At 43.5% G+C, this 17,593-nt stretch overlaps 1 protein-coding gene across 5 annotated transcripts in view; it reads right to left on the reverse strand.

The window, feature by feature from the left end:
- The window catches only part of SERINC5 (serine incorporator 5), a 93,987-nt gene that overhangs the window by 63,510 nt on the left and 12,884 nt on the right, over positions 1-17,593 (reverse strand). Inside the window, exon 1 of one of the 5 annotated variants that reach the window (XM_060143209.1) lies at positions 11,527-11,647. The exons of 3 other annotated variants lie outside the window; for them this stretch is intronic. The gene's annotated coding sequence lies outside the window, so the exon portion shown is untranslated. Of the gene's footprint in view, positions 1-1,004; positions 1,260-11,526; positions 11,648-17,593 lie in introns of those variants that run through there. One more of the 5 variants, XM_060143210.1, reaches the window with a different exon arrangement.

The raw sequence follows: 17,593 nt of genomic DNA on the forward strand, positions 1-17,593 counted from the left end.
CTTACTGAATCCATAATAATATTAGCTAACACTTATTAATCCCTTGCTCTTTGCAAGGTACTACAACTTATCATGAGCTATTATATCAACCCCACCGGACAGAGCTGGTGAGTGGTAGAGCCAGGATTTGAATCTGTAGGCTCTTTGCCATTCTGCTCTATTCACTGCTGGCATATACAGAGGGTGCACTGGACAGACAACACTGGCCTGAAACCTTGGTTTCCTACAGAAGGGAAATTGGCTGTGTGGGAAGGAAGCAGCAAGTGAGGAAGCAGTTTTTCTCTCCTGCTCTCAGGGGTACAGTAAGCATTCAACAGGTATCTGAAGAAGGCATCTCCCTCTGTGTGCCCCTCCTCTCTCCTGGCAACCTCTGGCTGCAGTGGACCTGGATGCCCTCTATTAGCGCCCTGCCAGAGCAGCTCAACCACTCCCATTACCAAGTTCCCCCCTCTCTCACCCCCAAGCCCTAGCCCACTTTAAAAGCCCTACTACCCCTAATCCTATGGAAAATAACCAGGCCATTCATTCACTCAACTAATGGTTAGTATACTACATACCCAGTTGTGCAATGTTAATTCCTGAGAATGCAGCAATAAACAACAGACCTTGTTTCTACCCGTGAAATGACCCTATGGGGCATTCCCCCAAACCCTCTGCTTCAGCTCCTCTCTGAAGTACCTAGATAACAGCATCTAATGCACATTCCTGAGTTGCTTGGCAGATGTGAAAACCTCCACCAAATGAAAGACGTGAACTACCTGATGACCATGAGCACATAGCCCCCAGACCTACTGGTGCCTAAGGACTGGTAGTGTTAACCCCTGTGACACTGCCCTGTTACCTCACCATCAGCCAATCAGAGAACTGTGCACAAGCTGATCACATACCCTGTGACCCTCTTCCCTCATCTGGCCTTAAAAATGCTTTGCTGAAACCCTTCGGGGAGTTCGGGGTTTTGGAGGGGGCACGAGCCACCCGTCTCCTTGCGTGGCCCTGCAACAAACCTTTCTCTGCTCCAAACTCCGATGTTTGGGTTTGTTTGTCCTCACTGCGTGTCGCGCACACGAACTTGCGTTAACATAACAAGTTGTTTAGAAGAAAGGAACCTGGATGCTCCTTTCTGTACTGGAAGGAGTACTGATCGCTGACATAATGGTGCATTCATATCACTGAATCCAATGCACCCATTGAAATGATTATACAGGAAAAGTTACGGCCATGGAAAGATGTCCACACTGCATTAACTGAAAATAGATAATAACACAACAGTATAGAGCATGATAGCATTTGGGGTAAAATTATAACAAGATATAGATCTGCAATAATAACAACAAAAAACAATCTAAAAGGAAATACCAGTATGTCAATGGTAGTTAACAGAATTGTAGGATTATGTGACTACGCTTTTCTGTATTTTCTGAACTCTTTGTAACCAGCACATATCTTGTAATTAGAAAAACACTTCAAGTTTCTCTTTTGGAAGAAAACAAAACAACATTTCTCTTCTACCTTACAGGTAGTAAGCACTCAAGTATTTGCTAAACGAACCAGCCAGCAAGTAAATGAGATCTACTTCTGCTACATGATTGGTAGAAAACAGCCAGAGTGAACTATCACTGTAACTGAGGCATAAAACTAGAAAATTCTACTGTGCTGTTTTTTTTGTTTGTTTGTTTGTTTTGTGGTACGCGGGCCTCTCACTGTTGTGGCCTCTCCCATTGCGGAGCACAGGCTCCGGACGCGCAGGCTCAGCGGCCATGGCTCACGGGCCCAGCCACTCCACGGCATGTGGGATCTTCCCGGACCGGGGCACGAACCCGTGTGCCCTGCATCGGCAGGCGAACTCTCGACCACTGCGCCACCAGGGAAGCCCTGTGCTGTATTTTTAAGTATGGTTAAGACGGTGAATTTTGTTTTTACCTCAATTTAAAAATTTTTTAACCCTTATAAAGTTTTTTAGAGTTTAATTGCTATAAATAAACCTCTACTTGGTAGAATTTGAAGCAAATGAAAATGAAATAGGAAAAATTAAATGGCTACCTAAGAGTGCAAGTTGAACAAGAAGCTGTGTATTTGCCTGGCCCAGAAATTGGCTCTTGTGTTTCCTTCATTTCAGGTTCTTAAGTTTTTCCCTTTTGAGTTCAGAGAATCACTTAAAGCTCCAAGATTTTCACAATCTTTTCCATAACTGTCACGACACGATTCTGGAGGGTTGTCGGAAAGGAGTTTGGGACAGGAGGTTTCTCACACAGGTTTCAACATTCTAGAACATGCTGGTTTCAACAGCATTTCCATGAAAAGCATTGTCAAGGGTCAGTGTCCTTCCTTCATGAGCACTGAGTACCCACAGCCACTGGGACCGAATCTGAAACAGGCAAAGGACAGGTCATCAACACCCACCAAGCCAGCACTGGCTTTTGGGTCACAACGAATCTGGACACAACCGTTCCCCTTGTTGGGAGTCTCTTTCTCACGAGGTTAGGGTTACTTACAGAATGCTGATTGAGTTCTCTGTTCTCAGACAGCAGCTGGATTCTTTGAGTCATTCCCTCACACCACCCTCCGCTTATGCATCTTCTAAAAAATACCACACTCGATATACTTTAGTAAGTTGGTGGAGAGAACCTATAAGGTTTAAGGTTAAAAGGTAAACTAACTGTTTTCTGCTGAACTGCCAGAAAGCAGAAACACTCGTGGGAGACAGATCATTTAGAGCAAAGTTTGTCAAACTCTTTGGGGCACCATTGGGAGCCCCATAATTCTTTGGGGGGGGTTGCTGTCCTGTGCACTGTGGCACGTTTAGCAGCATCCTTGGCCTCTCCCCACTACATGCCAGAAGCAACCCCTCCTCTTCTCCCTCACAAGTGGAGACGATCAGAAATGTCTCAGACAAATGCCCTCCCCCGTTCTCGATGGAGCCAGGCTGTCTGGGTTCACACCCAAGCTCCTGTCTGGGTTCACACCCAAGCTCCAATGCAGCCTGGTTAAGCGGCCTTGGGCCAATTCTTTACCTCTCCAGGTTTCAATTATCTCATTGTTAAATGGGAATAAAAATACCTACTTCACAGGGTTGTTGTGAGGATTAAATGAGTCAGTTCAGGAAAAGCTCTCAGCGCAGAGCCTAATACAGGGTATCCATCCACTTTCCCAAGAAAGCCACCTGTACTTATCATCTACATCAATAGTCATGTCCCTCCTCCCCAGAGAGGCCCCCCTCCTCAGTCCATCAGGTAGATATGGAAAGAGGTAAAGATGGGAGGGGGATGGGATCAAATCATTGCTACCTCACTTATAACAATGCTTTCATTTTTCTGCCCTAATGTGAATGATAAATGCATCTGTTGAAGGAAAATACTTTCAGAAATAAAACTTCTGAGATCTAAACCCAGGAAAGCATCCTAGCAACTTGGGGAAAAGTTGTCATGTGTGTGGAAGCACTTCCCACGTGCCCTCTTTATTTCCACTGAGGAACAAGCAAGGCAATCAGAACATTCATTTGCACCCACTGAAGCCACAAATACCTGCCGCAGAACAGTTCTGAGAAAGATGAGTTAAGCAAGTTCCAGAAAAAAAATGCTGTAGGAAAACAAAACCTTGAAATTCAAAACGGAAAAGTGTAGGACAATGGGAAGAAAAGTGCTCATTAGGTTTAAACCATTTTTAAAAGTCAGTTTTAAGGCTTCTCATCAAAATGAGAGAGGGGGGCAAAATCCTGCTTGTTCCACTTCATAATAGCTTATCAACAAACAGTTAATGAAACACAAAGCCCAAAATGTGCCTGATTGTGTCGTGGAGATTACGCCGCAATGAAGAAATGTGCCAAGCCCTTTCTAAGAGGTCCTTTACGCCAGCCCAATCCCCAGACGCTGCCAATCCTGGTGATGGAGGCCACAGAGCCAACTAGATCCAAGTGTGCTCTGGGAAGGAGAACAGAAATGGGCTCATTTCACAGACAGTTCCAGCAGGCATGACCTCAGAGCTCAGGTGGGCCAGCAGTTTCAAGGGGTTAGCAGTGCACTCCTTTCCCTACCAAGTGAAATCCCATGTGCAACTCCAATGTATAAAACATATGGGTGCACTAAAACACTACAAATGTTCTTATATATACATGCAACACATATTTATCAAATGCTGACTAGTGACCAGGCACTGTTCTAGGAGCTAGGAGTACAGTCGCTGCCCTCATGAAGCTTACATTCTAGTCGATTTATATCAAACACGGCATCCCCCAAATTCCACCCAAATTGGGACATGTCGCAGCACCTAAGTTGAAAACCTCTGATCCAGTCCAGTCCCCTTATTTTCCTGATATGAAATCGGAGGCCCAGAAAGGTTAGGTTATTTGACTGAAGGACAAATCTAGTGGTGGGCATCAGTGGACCAGCAAAAAACACAGCATTTGAGACAATTCAGCAGTCTGGAGGCAGGACGAGCTAAAAACTCAGCCCGTGGGTCCCACACTTCTGCATCCATAGCGCAATCAACTCACAGACACGCAAACCCACTAAAACGTGGCACCATAAGTAGTTGAAACAACGCTCTGTCGACTCCAGCAAGAAGGCAGTAAGTGTCTAAGTGTCTAGTACAGTTTGAAAGGTTTCCATCACAACACAGTTAAAGTGATGGCTCACGATGAGTCAGCCCTGGGGTGGCCACAAAACTGAGCTCTCTGGAAGCTACGGGCTATGGCTGCTAAGTGCCCAAGCCCCTGAGGCGCCTCCCTCCCTACTTCTGAGAAGCAGGCAAGTCCCTCCCCGCATCCCTCACACAACCGCAGGGTCAACTGCTGGTCGCTCTCCCTCCCCGCCGCGGTAGGAAGAGGCCACTGCTCAAGACACCTCCGACCCCTGACAAGTGACAAGCTGGCTATCTCTGAAGGTGAGACTAGCTGCAGTGGTTCTGTGCAAGGACAGACTCACACACGCCTCCTGCCCTAGATTTTCCAGCAGTCAGGATTTCATATAATCCTATTCTTTAGGATTCCCAGAATGCCTGATAGAAGGTGACGTTTTAAACCTGTTTTCACATAAACAAATAGAAAAACTGGAAAAGAGAAATGCCAGACAAAGGCCTCTGGCTTGGAAAACCTGTTCCCGTACGGCGCCAGCCCTCAGGGGCGGGGAAGGGAGAGAGAAAGGGCCGCAGTAGCTCTCACTGGGACCCTCCTACAGGGACGCCCTCACCCGTCTCTCCACATGAAAGCCTGGTGGCCACATGAAAGGTCCTGGTCCCGCAGCCTTTTCTCAGAGCTGGAGTAACAGCTGCACTGTTTTCCTACAGCTGAGAAAACACCTTCTCACAGTTGAGATTGCCATTCCTCAGTCCCTCAAAGATTCAGGAAGCCTTCTTCCCAGCCCCCTTCTCCTTCCATCCCCAGAAGTTTACCTCCTCCCTCATACTTGTAGCTTGAAGAGGAAGGAATGAATAGGTGTGTACCCTTCCCCCAGGCAAATATCCACAGTTAACTGCCTTTTTTGGTTGAAGAGCTGCCCAGGGGCCCAGTGGATCTTATCAGCAACCCGCCTACCCTCTTCTGAACCTGGGTCTCCTGACAAGGCCAGCTGGCACCAAACCCTAGGTGTCAGGGTTTGTGAGGTTGCTTTTATTCAGCGGCAGGCAGCTTTCATCACACCGGCCGGCAGAGAACTCTCACACATGTGCAACTCCCCCCTGCGACCGACCGCGCCCCCATCCTGAGAAGCTTCCTGTTAATGTTCTTAAAATACCTCTGCAAAAGGAACCGAGGCCACACACGAAGGAGTGCATGAATCATATTTTTTTCTATCAAAATATCAACAGAAATGAAAATATTCTTATATAGCCCCCCCCCCGCCGCCGCAACCTTCACCTTCATATTTTTAATCCATCAGAGCACTGGCTATGCCAGCAAGGAGGGCAGAGGGGAGTCTAAGGGATGTTCTCCCAGGGGCATTCTTTTCAATGACAGAAGTCACTTCCCAAGTTGGGAGTGGTGTTCCCTCTGCCACTTAAAACTACAAAGATAGAGCCCTTCTACTGGCCCTACACTGTGGAAGAACAGTACCCCGGCATCAAAACCAAACGCCACGGATCAAAAAGCCAGGCTGACACACATACTCAATGAACTGTTATTGGGCTGCAAGGTAAATAGGCCCAAGGGGTAGGCGGTTCAGGAAATGGACCTGAATTACTGTGATTTGTTCAGTCACACCCGGTGTTTCTCAAGCCAGCTGGGTGGAGTGGATAGGGGGTAGACAGATTAGAGGGTTCCCTGCAGGAGTCTGGTCTGTCTCGCCCCTCCTTCCTTCCCCCAGGGAAATCCAAGGGTCAAGGGGCCCAAGTGGGGCAAATGCCAGGTTGGGGCCAGGGCAGGACTGACAGAAGGTGCCTCACAGAGAGAGAGGGAATCAGCCAGCACAAGGCCCGAGCGCCTGCACAGGAAGCTGGGGCGATGGGGGCAGCAATGAAGTCGAAGTCGCGAAGAAACCTTCCTGGCCCCTGACTTGGTGGTGGCAGGAGGAGGAGGCCCAGGAAGCCAAGAGCTGCTGGAGTGACAAGAGCGCATCTGGTGGGGATGTGGTGAGAGCACAGGGCTATGGACAAGAGCCTGGATGAGGGGATGGACAGAGGAAGTGCAGGAAGGCCCCCAAACAGACGGGCCCAGAGTAGACTAAGGCACAGACTGCTTCACAGCAAGAGCAGAGAGCGCTCGGCAAATTCTGAGGTGCCCGAGCTCAAGGTGCCAAGTGTGGCTCCTGGGCCAGCAGTGTGGGCATCGCTGGGAGCCCGTCAGGTCCCAGCCCCCAACTACCACTCAGAACTGGAACCTGCACTTATTCAATAATAAGCTCCCAGGTGATCTGTGGCTCCTTCAATGCTGTACCCAAGCTCAGGGAACTAGGGTGAGGGCTTTGCTTCTGCAGCGGCAGGGCCTCCTCTTCCACGGATCTGGAACAAGCCAATGGCAGGTGTGGGTGTGTGTTTAAGGAAGACATTTCACACCCCTCACAGGAAGCTCCCGAGCTCTCTACTCAGGAGGACTCTTCAGGGATGGCAAATAGGGAACGCACATTTCCAGGGGGATCAAACACTGCTTCAATATGACAAGATAAGGGGATTCCGACAGACACGTATGCGGTCCCTGAAAAAGATGTCGTTAAATAATTTAATATGGGAAAATGCTCACGGACACATCCTTGGGAAAAGACAGAGTAAACACACTAAAACTAACCAGAGCTGTGATTTTTAAATCATCTTTGTGTTCTTTACCTTGTCCTGATTTTTCCAGGTTTTCAACATTAGGATGAATTTCATAACAAGTTCTTTTAATTAAAAGAAAATTATGCAAAATTTTAATCAGTGAAGAATAAAAGAGTAGAAGTCTTCCGACCCGGAAAAAAGTACAAAGCCCATTTAATTTGCTACCTTCCACATATGCTATGACTTGCTATCTAGCTGTCTATTTTATTTATAAAATTCATTCTAGGAATTCCCTGGCAGTCCAATGGTTAGGCCTCTGCGCTTCCACTGCAGGGGGCACAGGTTTGGTCCCTGGTCGGGAAACTAAAATCCCGCACGCCGCGCAGTACGGTGAGAAAAAAAACAAAAAAAAAGAAAAATTCATTCTCTTGGAGTACATTAAAAAAACAAGACAACCTTGGCAAAATCAAAGAATATCAGAAGGGAAGAAATACCGTAAGCAGTTCACGCAGCTCAATATCAAAAAAACAAACAACCCAATCCAAAAGTGAGCAGAAGACCTAAACAGACATTTCTCCAAAGAAGACATACAGATTGCCAACAGACACATGAAAGAATGCTCAACATCACTAATTATTAGAGAAATGCAAATCAAAACTAAATGAGGAAGAAAAAAAAAAAAACACTAAATGAGGGGGCTTCCCTGGTGGCGCAGTGGTTGAGAATCTGCCTGCCAATGCAGGGGACACGACACCAGTCAGAATGCCCATCATCAAAAAATCTAGAAACAATAAATGCTGGAGAGGGTGTGGAGAAAAGGGAACCCTCCTGCACTGTTGCTGGGAATGTAAATTGATACAGCCACTATGGAGAACAGTATGGAGGTTCCTTTAAAAACCAAAAATAGAATTACCATATGACCCAGCAATCCCACTACTGGGCATATACCCTGAGAAAACTATAATTCAAAAAGAGTCATGTACCACAATGTTCACTGCAGCTCTATTTACAATAGCCAGGACATGGAAGCAACCTAAGTGTCCATCGACAGATGAATGGATAAAGAAGATGTGGCACATATATACAATGGAATATTACTCAGCCATAAAAAGAAACGAAATTGAATTATTTGTAGTGAGGTGGATGGACCTAGAGACTGTCATACAGAATGAAGTCAGAAAGAGAAAAATAAATACCGTATGCTAACACGTATATATGGAATCTAAAAAAAAAAAAAATGTTCTGAAGAACCTAGGGGCAGGACAGGAATAAAGACACAGATGTAGAGAATGGACTTGAGGACAGGGGGAAGGGGATGGGTAAGCTGGGATGAAGTGAGAGAGTGGCCTGGACTTATATACACTACCAAATGTAAAATAGATAGCTAGTGGGAAGCAGCTGCATAGCACAGGGAGATCAGCTCGGTGCTTTGTGACCACTTAGAGGGGTGGGACAGGGAAGGTGGGAGGGAGACGCAAGAAGGAGGAGATACGGGTATATATGTATATGTATAGCTGATTCACTTTGTTATGTTATAAAGCAGAAACTAACACACCATTGCAAAGCAATTATACTCTAATAAAGGTGTTTAAAAAAATGACATAAAATTCAAAAAAAACAATCCAAAGAATTATATACTGTTCTGCCATCAAAACACCAAAAATTAAAGCTGGGAATGTCTTAAAAAAAAAAAAGACTGGGAGTGTCTTAAGCAACCAGGGAGATCCTTCTACCCAGTACTCATTATAAATAATAGTTACCTACCATTTCTTAAACACTTCCTCTGTATCAAGGTACTACACTAAGGTGTTTTCAAGACATTCTTTGATTTAATCTTTTTTTTTTGGCCACAAGGCATGCGGGATCTTAGTTCCCTAACCAGGGATTGAACCCGTGCCCCCTGCAGTGGAAGCGGAGTCCTAACCACTGCACCGCCAGGGAATTCCCTGATTTAATCTTCAGAAGAGCCCTATGATTTAAGTATCACAATCCCCATTTTACAGATAAGGAAACATCAATCTCTGATTGCAAAGCCCATCAGGATTTCGAAAACTGCTGTGACATTACCACATCCCCAGGAGACCTGGAGTACACTGTTTTAAAGCCTCCTCCACCTGCCCCCATACAGAAACATAAAGTCAAGAAAGACCCAAAAGCACCTAAATGCACACAAGACCTGAGGCAGTCCGAAGGGCCCATTAGATATGCATCGTCCTCACAGGCCCTCACTCAGCACCATTCCAAAGGCTTGCTGTAGTATAATACAGCCAAGGCCTTCAGCATCAAGTATCATTCTGAAAGATATCTGGCAGTGTTTATTCTTCTTATAAGTTGTGGTAGCAGTAGTAATAATAATTTTTTTAATAATAGAAAATTGTATTGTGTATTCTCTAGGTGCCAGGTAGGGCCCTAAATTCCTAACATAGTTTCATTTCATCCTCACAATCCTGTGATGCAGATAATGATTTACCAGTTTTTCACTGGTATTTTTGCCATCTTTTCACAAACGAGAAAGTATTACTTAACTTTTTGGCATGAAAATGTACCACTTTTCGAATCAGAGAAAAAATTTATAAGTTATGCTGACTTTGAAAGAGTGATGTAAAGACAAAAGAAGAAGCAGAGGAAAGGAGAAAAGAGAGAAAAAGGAAAAAAGAAATGTCGATTCCATTTTTTTCACAAACGAGAAAACTGATGTGGACAGAAGTGAGGCAACTTTCCTAAGGTCCTGAGATGTGAACTCAGTCAGCCAGGTCCTAACACTCAAACCCAAACCTTTATGGTGCCATCTCTAGGATGGCGCAGCCACCAAGAGCTACCGGCATACACTCAGGATAAAATTATAGTCTACAGAGAGGGATGATGTTTAAAAGTTTCTAGCAATTATTTTGGACTCTAGCTTTAAAAACAGACACTAAGCATAAAAGAGAGTGAAACTGAGTTTGGCACTTTGCAGCAAGCCTAAAATCTGAACTACAAACCAAATCTCCTTTTATCATTCGCCTTCTTCTTTCAACTATTACGTTAAGGAAAAAAAATTCAGGTTGCCTACATTCTCAATCATTATGATACTGTACAAAATGTCCATTTCTAAACTGTCCCATGATTCACATTTTTCCCATTGCTAACATGAGAACACCTCCCACGCTTTCTAATAGAAATGAAAAGATCATTCTGAACTCTTCCAAACGAATTATACAACAACAAGATACTTAAGCAAAAGACAGAAAACAAAAATTACACTTAGGCTTAAAGTAAATTTCATGGTAAGTTCAGAAGACTCCCTTTCCCTCAAAATATCACATAGAAACTTTTTTTAATTTAACTTCTTGGGATCATCTCTTCAGAGACTGCATAAAACAAAATAGTTTTTCAACCAACCTCTGAAGTTATCAATTAACTGAAAAGTGATCAATATAAACAAACAAGAATTTGAAGTCACCTACATTGAACATTCACAGTTTAAGACAACACTAGGCAAGAGTAAAAGTAAACAAACAACAGGAACTTGCTCCTTTGTAGGTAGGAATCCCTTGGCCAGTGGAGCAATGCAAACAGACTTGTTCCCCCGTATCAAGGCGATAATGATGACATCTTTAAGGAGGACATGAGATCAGCCATGTAAAGTGCTCAGCCCACGTGCCTGGCACATAGTAAGTGTTCAACATTAGCTTGTATTAAATTATCATCCCATCAATACAAGGTTACTTATCAGCTCTGCACCTCAATCACCTCATCTACAAAATAGAGGTAACAGTAGTTCCAACATCATAGGATTGTTAGGACAGAAAATGTAGTAAAGCACTTAGAACAACAATGTTAGTTACCAATATTATTCTTAGCGCCCTCAAAAAAGAAGCTGAGAGGCTTACGGGGGGGGGGGCGGGGGGTCTGAACCCAGTAGCTCCAAAGTAGCTAGCATCTCATTTCCTCAAACGCAAAGCTGGAGCTGACGCTTAGGGAGATTTACCCGGCTGCCAGCTCTCTTCCCACAGCACAAGGAACAAGGGGACAAGGAACCTGTGGAAGCTTGTTCCCAAAGGACAAGGAACCTACGGGCTCCCTTCTTCCTGGCAGTTCCACCTGCTCCAGCAATGTGCAGCTTCAGCATCCTCAGCCCCATCACCCAAACCTCACATCTAACCAAAAAGTTATTCCCCTTTGCATTTCTGTTTGCCGACTTTTTCCAGAAGGATTTTGTTGGGGGGTGGGAGGGGGGTGTTTTGTAACTATGTAAACAAACAACAACAACAAAGGCAACTGCTCCCATTTCTGCAGCACTCACTCCCAAATGCTAGGATGGACTCTTACGTGTGGATAGTTTCTTCCAACCTGTGAGATACTTACTTTTGTTATTATCCCCAGTGCGGCAATGAGAAACTTGGGCTCAAGAAGATAAGTTGCCCAAGGTCACAGCTCATTAAGGGTGAGGACAGGGCCCAAACCCAGGTGTGATTTAAAGTCAGCATTCTTAACTGCCTCACCAAACTAAATGTGGAAAAGAAAAAAGGAAAGAGGGATTAGCACCTTCGAAAAACAATAACTGCTTTGGAAAATCCAATCAAAATTCATTTTCTAATGAAGTTATTGCTTAATAAATGAAAATATTACATAAAGAGCTGGCTAGTGCTGCATACAGCAAGGAAGTGTACTTCAGCCCTGACAACTCCATGACTCAGAAGCACAGTTTAACAGTGATACAGGGACGACTCCAGTTTCCACTGACACCGTATTTATACTTTGTGATTTGTATAAACAAAACCATCTTTCATGCCTCCCAACATCTACCACAGCCCTGTGAAACCCACAGTTAGAAATCTGAAAATATTTAATCTCATGACCACACGAAGAAATGAGCCAACCATCTAAGACTGACTGGTCACCAGTCCCCAAACTGCAACCTCCAGCTCACTGACCAACAGTCCCACTGTGTCTAAATCCCAGATGGATAATTCCTCCAATGTAGGATCAATTTTTAAAAATTAATAGAATTGAGAGCCCAGAAATAAACACTAACATTTATGGTCAATTAATTTCTGACAAGTGGGCCAAGTTAATGCACTGGAGGAAAAAAACAGTATTTTCAATAAACAGTGCTAGAGCTATTGATAGATACCCAAATGCAAAAGAATAAAGCTGGACCCATTCCTTATACCATACACAAAAATTAACTCGAAAAATGGACCAAAGACCTAAACGTATGAGCTAAAACTATGAAACTCTTAGAAGAAAACACAGGACTAAATCTCCATGACCTTGGGTTGGACAAGCACTTTTTAGACACAAGATATAGCACAAGCCAGGAAAGAAAAAATTGATACATTGGACTACATCAAAATTTTAAAAATTTTATGTTGCAAATGAGGCCATCAAGAAAGTGAAAAGATAACTCACAGAATGAGAAAACATTTGCAAATCACATATCTTACAGAGCTGGTATCTAGAATATAAAAAGAACTCTTAATATTCAATTTTGAAAAAACTCAACTTAGAAATGAGCAAAGGATCTGAACAGACATTTCTCCAAAGAAGATATGAATAGACAATAAGCACCTGAAAAGATGCTCAACATCATTAGTTATTAGGAAAATGCAAATCAAAACCAAAATGAGATACTTCACAAACTAGGGTGGATATAATTTTAAAAAAAAGAAAAAAACAGACAATAATAAGCATTGGTGAGGATATGGATACATTAGAACCCACATACACTGCTGGTAGGAATATAAGAGGCAGCAGCCTCTTCGGAAAATGATTTATTTAAAACAGCCATAAAGTGGAAACAACCTAAACAACCATCAACTAAAAAATGGATGAGTTAAATGTGGTACACGGCATAAAAAGGAATGAAGTACTGACACATACTACAACACGGACGAACCTTGAAAACATGCTAGGTGAAAGAAGTCAGTCATAAAAGCCACATATTGTACAATTCCATTCACATGCAATGTTCAGAACAGGCAAATCCATAGAGTCAGAAAGTAAATTAACAGTTGTCAGGGATCTGAGGAAGTTTGGGGAGAAACTGGGAACAACTGCTAATGGTCACAGAGGTGATAAAAATGTCCTAATATTAGACTGTAGTGATGGTTGTACAACTTTGTGAATATACTAAAAACCACTGAATTTTTACACTTTAAATGGATGAGCTAGGGACCTCCCTGGTGGTCCAGTGGTTAAGACTCTGGGCTCCCAATGAAGGGGGCCCGGGTTCAATCCCTTGTCAGGGAACTAGATCCCACATGCCGCGACTAAGAGTCAGCACCCCACAACTAAAAGATCCTGCACACCGCAACTAAGACCCAGTGCAGCCAAATAAATAAATACATAAATATTTTAAAAAATAAATAAATGGATGAGCTATATGGTATGTGAACTATATCTCAAAACTAACTTTTAAATTTTTATAAAGAATTTCTTTAATTAAAAAAACCTAATATTGTCATTTTTATAAGACAAATAAGGAAGTATCCAAAAAAAGAAAAAAGAGGAAACCTAAAATAATAATTTTAAAAGGCTGGACATTTCTGCTCAAGAGAGAAGTAAACGCTTGGGCATTGCTCCAGCTCACTTTAAGGATAAGAATAAAACTATGAGGTTTTTTTGAACACCTGTTAATTTAAACAGGAATAAAGTGTCCCCAAGGGCAAATTCCCAGCACTTTGGAGCTGAAATTGTTCCATGTGATTCTTAAATTATTGGTCAGCTATAAAATGCTTTGTAAAGTTTACATTAAGTATTTCACGGATCTTTCAACATTGAGTTTTCTTAAGAGACTGCACATTGGAAATGGCTGATTCTCAGTACTGGAGGCTCCCATTCCTCTAACAATTTTCTTGTATCAAAAACAGCCCTTTCAATACTTCCTAGTAACCCACAGCCAGCAGCAGCACCCCGACAAAGACTGATCTGACAGCTTAACTATAATCTTGGCACCCACTTTTGTGGGTGGCACACTTTTTTTTTTCTAGTTCTGTTCACTTCAGTACACTTTAGTCAAGAAAAGCCTGCATTTACATATGTAACTTGTGGGTAATGCAGATAATAATAAATCATACCACACACCCTTATCAGCGGCGCAACCAAGCTGATAATCTCAGTTTCCTGTCTCTCTGGACTCAGGCTCCTTGTCACCAGAATTGGCTCTTAATTATTCAACTGTACTGTCTCTGGACTACCCACAAAAAAAGCTCACAAAATGCATACCGGAAATATATCTAAATGAACTCTCTCACCTTAAAGCATGCTTTTCCTTCTCCTATCAAACACATAACTTTATCTAACTAGCTTAGCTTAAGCACTCAATCTTAATATGACACTTCTGAGCAACACTGAAAGTAAACTACATCCAAAATACAACCTGCTGTCTGTATGTCAAGTTTTGAATGCATGTTATATAAGTCAAGGTGGTGCTGTGGTAGAATCATCTACCTTGCTTATCTGTGCCCTTTTTCATTTCCGTATGTACTACTGGAAGTAGGATTCAGTCCATTTTGCAGTTCTAAACTCCATGGAAAAATTATCAAGGCCAAACCACCAAGTGGTTCTTATCTGGGCAGCACCATCCTCCCTCTGTGGCCTTGTGGGTTGTTGCTTATAAAGGTGGAGACTGTTTTCACAAAGACTAGGGAGTGCTACTGATATCTAACTGGCTTAGCTTAGGCACTAAATCTTAATGTTATCAAGCATACTAAATACCAGCTCAGGACTCCCTCAAGAGAAAGAACTGCTTCACCCAAAATTCCAACAGCACTGCCCCGGGGACCCACTAGTTAAAGATCGTTCCTCCCAAAAGCCACAACTCACTTGATTAGTTATAGCTTTTTCTTTAACTCTTCTAATAAAAGCCTTATAGAATAGATACTTTTTTTTGATCAGGAGCTCCCTCCCTACTTTCTCTTAGTACCTCAAGCATTTTTATTACTCTCAGAGTCTTAGAAAGATCGGGAAGGGGGAATGGAAGGACAGTGCTGAGTGGAGGAGAAGAGGGGCATCTCTCTAAAATCTGGGAATTCGGTCAGGTCAGACTCACAATGAAGGGGAAATGGGATAAGTATCAGCCTCTTCCAGCGCTCTGTGCCCTGCTTTCTTTCTGCCATGTCACAGCAGGAAAATGAAGTCAGAGACTCAGCTCTGCTGCACCTCTAGCTTCCAAGAAAATACAATCCCATGACAACCCTCATCCCTCTCCTCCCCCCATCATAAGGAAATAATTTACTGCTTCATGCTTTTCAAAGCCTGCAGCCAGAAGCCACTGCTGGGTATAACAATTTGCATAGAGCGCCTCATTGGTTAACCAGCTCAATCTAAATGGCCTAATACCCCTTACTCAGCAACCTGCAACTTTCACAAACTACACAGCTTGGTAAGAAATAAAAAAGCACATTCTAAAAAACTGCTTTCTGCTAAAGCCCATGATCCACAGATGAAGCAGAACTTCCTGGAAAAAAGAAATTCAAACAACTGCTTGGGAGTTTAAGAGAAGAGAGAGGACAAAAGGTTTAAACTGATTTGACTGCAGCAAAATACAGTGGAAAAAAACCAATGTGAGATTTCAACCATAAGATTATGTTTAAAATCTGCAGCCATGAGCTCTCTGTTGAACTGCAGATGTCTTCAGAAAAAGCCCAACACTCACCCATTCTCCCTCTTGTCATTTACCAAATGTCCACTGTGTACAGGCCACGGGGGGCACACCAAAGGCCAGGGTAGCAGGCCAGGGTGGCAGTCCCTGCTGCACGCTGTTTAGCTGTGTGAATCTGGAAGAGGGCCTGAGCTCTGCAGGCCTGTCTCTTCAATAACATGAGAGGGTGGACATGCCACTCCCTTAAGGATTCATCTAGCTCCAGAAGATGACGGTGTAACTAACAAGATTCTCACAGTCCATAAGGTACCTGAGAATGGTAACCTGCCAAAGGAGTGACAGGCATCACTCACATCAGAAACCTCATGGTCAGCAGTGAGACTTTCTCTGGCTTGCTGCCAACCAAAAACTTCCCATGATGGTTCTAATTTCAAACTGCCCGACCATTATCCTTAAAAACTATTTGGGAGTGCTAGAAGTTCCAATAATTTGGCTTCCGACTGAAACTTCTCATACCCAGAGGTACAATTCCCTTCTGTCAGCATGTCCCAATTTTCAGTTTAAGGTTTGGGTAGACAGTGAGGATTTTTGTAACCAGGAGAGCTGCGTCAACCCAACTGTGGTCCTCTATTCCCCAGGAGCCAGAGCCCTTTCCCACCTTCAATGCTGCCTCTTCTATACAAAACCACTGCAACTCTCTCCAAGTTCCGGGACAGCAAGTCATTTCAGCCTGGGGAGGCTGGCAGGAAGAGGAACTCAACCAGAGCTCCCTAAAATGAAGTAGAGCTGTTTCCAAAGATAGGAAGAGTTCCTATCTCTGAAGTTGTTCACTTACTATAGTACAAGAAATCTGAGCACAACTGGGTGGGAGGAGCAGAAGACCCTTCCAGCCACTTCCAGTACCAACTTTCTGGGAGTTGGTCCAAAGAGAAGCAGCGGGCCCAGCTCCTCCCTCACGCAGCTAACAGGCATACGAACTGGTCGGCCTTTCTGAAGGTTTGCAACGTCCAGGGCTTCTGACATATGCATTTTATAGTTGGTTCTGCTATACTTGCTCTGAAAATACAAATTTGTTCCAACAGGATTGATGGAAGGAGTTTAGAGCATCTCACCCCAGGATATGCCACTTTGGCATATTGATTATTTTGAGTTAAGGCACCTGAGAAACAGGTGCAAGAAGGGCACTCTGACCTTCATGTTTCTTCCTGAAAGCAGAAGATGACATTCCCACGTGAGAGGTGCCCTCCCTGTACCAGAAGGAAGACATTCTTAACAAGGACAAGAAGTTGAGATGGAGAGAATTCTACACAAAGAGACCTTATTAAAATAATTTTTATCTTCCTTTCACCTCCCCACATAATTTAGTCATTTTTCCACAACTGCCTCTCTTTGTTCAATCTAATATAAAAGTAGGTTTCACTATTTCTTGGTTCTTCATTTCCTTATGAGGGCTCCCAGGTCAAATAAAACTTGTGTTAAATGAATGTGTATGTTTTTCTCCTGTTAATCTTCGTCAGTTTAATTTTCAGATCCAGCCAGAGACCCTGAAAGGGTCAAGAAAAACTTTTTCCTCCCCTACCATGTTAGGGGACAATAAGGGCAAAACAGGACGAGCAGTTTTGTCTGTGAGAAACATATACTGAAGGCAGAACACTGTGCCCAGCTGAACTGAGCTACACAGAACATATGAAACACACACTCCTCCACTCCACCTGCATGATGAGTCACTCAAAAGCACATCTGGTGTTAACAACTTTCCATCCAATTTCAGATAACCCTCCATCCACCACTTCACAACAACTCACAGCTGCAACTTTTCCGACACCT

Source organism: Lagenorhynchus albirostris, chromosome 3 (assembly GCF_949774975.1).
Source record: "Lagenorhynchus albirostris chromosome 3, mLagAlb1.1, whole genome shotgun sequence".
NCBI lineage: Eukaryota > Metazoa > Chordata > Mammalia > Artiodactyla > Delphinidae > Lagenorhynchus > Lagenorhynchus albirostris.